Source organism: Falco biarmicus, chromosome 12 (genome assembly GCF_023638135.1).
Source record: "Falco biarmicus isolate bFalBia1 chromosome 12, bFalBia1.pri, whole genome shotgun sequence".
NCBI lineage: Eukaryota > Metazoa > Chordata > Aves > Falconiformes > Falconidae > Falco > Falco biarmicus.
Genome location: NC_079299.1, coordinates 4,076,481 through 4,082,480, shown reverse-complemented (window position 1 = coordinate 4,082,480; position 6,000 = coordinate 4,076,481).

The following is a 6,000-nucleotide window of genomic DNA, read 5'->3' as shown; positions in this document are numbered from 1 at the left end:
AAAATAAGATGCACGTTGACGCCTATGAGCACATGTCATAGCACAGCTTTGCATAGTGCCTGGTGGCTCATGAAGAAATTGTATGTATTTTTGATGCAGCATAATTACCTTAATTATTTTTCAGGATTCAGACAGTATGTCATGACTTCCTTTTTCCCATTTCTTTCTCCGCATTATTTCTGTTGATGGTTTGCCGCCTAGTCGGTTAACTTTTTAGCAGCTAGCTTAGAAAAATTGGGTTTAAATTGGTGCTTGATTGCCCTCTCTTCCGTGCCAGAGGTGAAAACGAGCGTCACAGATCTCCCCTTGGGAAGCTGCTGGGAAAAAAGCAAATATTGCTGCTATGAAAAGGTTGTGTTTACTGGCTTCTGAAATGGCAGTAAGTCCATTTCCATACCATTGCAAACTGCAGCTGTTAATGGGATTATCCCAGAGGAAGGTGTCCTAGGGATGCTGGGATGGGAGTTGGAAGGAGCAGGGACCGCAGCTTGCTTGTGGTGGTGACCCCACTTGTGTGTTTCCTCGAGCCACCCCCTGGGCTGCCCCCATGCCCCCATGCCCTGCCTGCAGCCTTGTGAGGTGCGAAACTCTGCAGGCTGGGGGTCACTGTTGTCACCTGCATCCCTCAGGCTTCAGGAGTCCCTGTGCAATGGGCGCTACGGCGGTGCTGAGCTAGAAGCAACACTGGTGAGTAGTGAGCAGGTTTACCTAATCCCAACTTCAGCTTGCTGGATTAAATTCTATTTCCAGTTAAACCAGTGGTACATCATTAAAGACAACAGCCCGTGGGGTTTTTACAGAGGGGAGAGAGATGGTCCCTTGTTGGCATGCTACAGCCACAGGAGACAAGGATGTTCTAGATGTTGTCTTAATGAAAAGATCTTTCATATGCATAATTAAACACAATACATGCTATTATAGCTGCATCGCTTACAAAAGGAGAGAAGAACAGTTTGTATGTTATTTACTAGTGTGTCATGAGTGCAAAAGTGCTGACGAGAACCTCAGCGGCGATTCAAAGAAGAGAAATGTGTCTGTCCCAGTAAAAACAGAGCAGGCAGTGGGGAGGGATGCTCAGCTCCCAGTTTCAGTTCTGATGCCGCAACAAGGTTCAGTGACACCAAATATTATCGTACCTCTGGCTGCCCTCAGCTCTGGCTGTGCAGTACAGCTGCTCTACTGGGTGCGGTGCACTGCGTTCAGGATGGCTCAGGATTCCTTCAGATGTAAAGATTTGGCTCAAGTTCTGTCGTCTTCCTGCCCCGACAAAATCTGGCATTTAGTAGTGTATCTCTTGTGCACGTGTCTCCGGTGTCTCTCCTTATCAACTGAAGACAGAAAAAAAGAGATAAAGGAAGCAGTTGCTGAAGAAGTAGGATTTGGGGCTGAAGCCCTGCTACAGACCTGGGCCAGGCTCTGGCATTTTGGGAGGAAACCAGGCAAAGCAGCACATGGATGCTGGTACCAAGCAGGGAGGAGCAGGCTGCACAATCCTGCTCAACTCTGGGGAGAGCTGGGGAGCTTTTCCTCTTGCAGGTCTGCTGGCTGCATCAGGCTTTCCATGCATCGTGTGAAAAATGGGGCTCTGAAAGGCATAGGCTCACACTTGCAGAAATAGTTTAATTGGTGTAATTTTATTGGTTTGGTTTGTGATTTATTTTTTTGTTTTGTTTTGTTTTGTTCTGTCCATTCTTGAGAATTTCTGGCAACTCATATTTGGTTCATGTCCTTTGTGAAGATTACATTCATCTGAAAAAACCACAGCGTGACTTTTGTGATCAAGCCAAACGGAGCAACACAGCTCAGATTTTGAACACTGACTATTAAGTTTGCAGAGTAGCTCTGTCACCAACAGCAAACATGTACAAACCGAAGCATCCAACAGAGCGGTTCAGGAAGGCTGACATCTGAATGGTGGCATGATGCTAACAAAAATATGGAAAAATTACCCCAACAAAATCAGTTCTTTTCCATGATTGATTTGCTTGCCTCTAATAATTTTAAATATGATTCTGATGTGAAAAAATTCATGTCCTGCAGCTTAGGGGTATTATTCAGTTGCTACTTCTGGATGGCGCATATGTAAGAACCTGGAAATAAAAAGGGGGCTCAGCCACAGCAGACACTTTCATTGCTTGAGTAAAGAGTAAAGCAGCACTGTTGAGAAGCTGGTCCAACCCCATCAAGTTCTTCTGTGCCAAGGAAACTCAGCAAGATGCTGGGTGTGTGATGGAAAAGTATTTTTAAAAACCAGTCAGTGCAATTTATTGGATAATGGTAATCTGGGAGGGTTTAGCTGTTCGTATCCTTGGTGTGCTAGCTCCTGTTGGTGGTTTAGCCAAGACCTGTTTGCAAAAGTGACACTTCTGTGATATTCAAATCTGCCTTGTGATATTTATATGCCAAAGAGCTAAAGCTTTTGTGAAGTGCTAATATGCTTCTATATTTATGGAGGGTTTCTCCATTGAGACTGCCAGTCTATATAGCCTTCTGCAGGTGGGCAGAAGCGCCCCACGTTAGCAGGAGGTTGAGCTAAAACTCAGCATCATCTCAGACTCTGTGCTGGGAGGTAGGGCTATACCCGTGGGGGCTTGCTGTTCCCCTAATATGGCTGCAGGTTTTCTGCTCCCTTCAGAGCGCAGGAAAAACATGCCCACCCTTGGGTGCACGCAGCTGGGCAGGTCGACCCTCTCTGGATTCCTCAGTGTAACAGGCTGGACGGTCTCATCGCTGTTTTAGCACTTTTGCAAACCTATTTGCAAGTTCCACCCTTGGACTGCTTTGGGCATCCTCTTCAGCTGCTTACAAAACTGGTGACTGACGCCGGCGCGGGTTTGGAGGAGGTCTGCTGAGATGATGGTGATGATGATGATGATAGGAGGGAAGGGAGAACTTACCACACAAGAAAAGATAAAACATGTGGTTTGCTTAGTCTAGCAGGACAGGGATGAGGGCAGATGGGACTGCTGTCCACAGACAAACCAGGTAAACAACCCTCTGGGAGCAGGCAGAGCTCTTCAGTTTAAAGCAAGTCCAGGCAGAGTCAAGTGCAGAACTGGTGCCTCCAGCTGTGTTTCAGCCCCCAGGTGCCACACAACCCCCCCTTCCCTGCCACAGGATCTCCAGTCACTGCTTTGCCAGCCAACCCAACAAGGACAGTTTGGTTCCAGAAAATGTGTTTTTATATATATATATATATAATTAAACTGCATTAAACTCATAGGTTTATGTATATGTAGATATATATATATATAAACCCGTGAGTTTAATGCAGAATCCAAACAAAGCTCTGTGATTTTTTTCTGGACATTTGTGTTGTTTGCAGTCATCCTCCACCTCAAATATATTTGCATCTCTGTGTAATGGAAGGGTGTTAATTTTCAATCACATCATCATTCAGAAGAAATTCCAAGAGTATGCCAGTAGAGATGGAGAAAGTTGAGAGGACACAAGCCCCTTCCAGGAAATATAGCTTTTTTTTTCACTCACTGAAGAGCAGACAGGGGGAAAAAAGTTTGCTGATCAGCTGGACGAGCCCCAGCTCTCCTGGCTGCAGATTTTATCTCTTGGTGCCTTTTATCACCAGAGGTTTGATGCCACTAAGATGGGTGGGACTACCCACCATTGCCTTTCACAGGGACAAGTCAGGGAGCTCTTTCACTCCTCAGGACTGCAGCAGGGTTTTCTGCGTTCCTGCCAACTTCCTGCTGGGAAGCATTTGTCACGTGGAGTCCCACCACCTCTGGCACAAAGCTGTCCCACATCCTTCTGGGAGTGGAGTCTGACCGGCGGGCACCGCTGCCCGGCATCCTTCTGAAGCAGACAGCAGCCTCCAGATGTCTCCGGGAGGGACCAGGAGCTTGGTCCATGTGTTCTTGCCCAAAGTACGTTCTTCCCCTAAGTACTGTCTGCAGGGGAGCTGCTGCGTGGGTGGAACAGGGCATGGACCATGGGCTGGCGCTGCCGAAATGGCTTGGCTGGAACTGCACGTGGCGATCTGCTGCGGGGCTCGTCTCGACAGGTGTGTGTGAAGGGAAAGTAACATCCCTCAGGAAAACCCTGACAGACGCATCCAAGGGCTTCTCTGCCAGCTCTGCTGGGATGAGCTCTGCAGTGCCACGTGCCACGCGCAGGCTGCCGAACGAATTCCTGCCACAGAAACAGCAGGAGATTCCCAGGTGACAATAAATGTGAATTATGATGGAGGAAGAGTGGAATACTTTATCTTTCACTACCTTTCAAAAACTTGAAAGATTCTCACAAATCAAGCCTTTTGCTAAGAATTCTGCAGCTAAGCCTTGCTCAGAAGGCTTTTAAGGGATAAGTTGCTGTGTTTTAAAATTACTTCAATGGCAATAAAGGTGCCCATGAAAGATGTCTTAAATGATGAGAATCAGAAAAACTTCCACAGAAAGCAAGCTCGGGATTCATCAGAAAAGTTGTAGGACCTTGCAACATGAAGCAAAAGTATTCTACTTTCAACCCCTGCCTCCCCCTCCCCCTGCCAAAATAAAATTAATCTAAGACCATGGTTGTCGTTCCTGGTAGGTAGCCAGGAAAAAGAGGGTAAATGTGTGAACTGAAGCAGGTCTGTGGAATAAGACAGTGCTGCCTGTCACATACAAGGTATCTGGCTGTTCTTGAATGCTGTGACCGTATTCTGGCCGGTTTGATGTAGGAGCCCCAATAGCCAGCTCCCCTCCACTCCTGCAGCTACCTCCTGCTCCCTCCCCAAGCAGCTGGGGTAGTAACACCAATGTTAAATGCCCTCCAGCAGTAGTACCGCAGTAGTAATAACAACAAAGCAATACTAATGCAGCATCTTCTGTGTGAGTTTGACAGGGACGCTTTGCCTAACTGTTAATCAGCTAAGGATGGCTGGGAAAAACTTACGACTCAAGACAAATTAACCAGGTAACAGAGCAGAAATTAATATATGATTCCTAGTCTTGCTAAAATGGTTTGGTGACAATGCTGCTGGGCTGGAAGGTACTGGAGGTTTCAAGTTTGCTCTGGCACTTCTCTTGTTTTCCAAGAAGATGATAAAGCACTTTGGTCACATGCTTAATTTTCTGAAGCTGCTAAGGTGAGCAGCACTGCTGCCCTGCCATTTAGCAGCTAATCTACTAGAAAATTATAGTGCTACACCTAGGAGTAAGTGGTGCTTGGAGTGAATCTGTAGTCAGTATGAGGCATGGTGCTGGACCTTGTAGGGTCACACGGCACGGAGGCAACCTCACATGGAGCTCGGTGTGCGGGGAGAATACCCACCCCGTGTTAAGATGGTTCGAGACTATTATGAAATAAATTGCTGCAATATCAAGTTTGGCAACTTTTTGGGGTGTTATTCTTCCCAGGCTGTCTAATGGATGAAGTATGTAAGGGTAAAATATGGGAAGTTAAACCACAATTTGATAAGAAACAGGAAGATTGCTGGGGTGCTGTAGCTGTGTTTCAAGCAAGATTCAAGCCTAGAGCGTGGACATTTCTAGCTCAGTTCCTGGGCAGACGTAGCTCACTACCCTTTCAATATCCATAGCTCATCTATTTACTTCGCTTTTTTTTTCTCTTCCCAGGGTATACCACAGTAAATGCATTTTGCACTACCACCTGAATTAACTCTTAAATCGGAGCAAGAGCAGAAGAAATTCCGATTCTGTGAGGTCTTACACAAATAAATTTTTCTCCACTAAGGAAATGACAGCAGGAGATACTAGCGATGCCATTGTTTCTCTAAGGCATCATTGTCACAGACAATTGTATTACATTAACAAATAAATCACTTCTTCTACAGTTAATAAAATTTAGCACGTATCTCTTTGCTATATCACTCCAAGAATGGGACGGGTCAGGAAATGTGGTATGACATTATCTATTGCCCTTCATTCTTTTTGTAGAAATGGGGTTGATCAGTGCATCTTTCTAAAGAAATTAACGCACTTGAGCATGTGAATGTAAATATTAAGCTCGTCCTAAGAGATATTATGGATATTCTGGGAA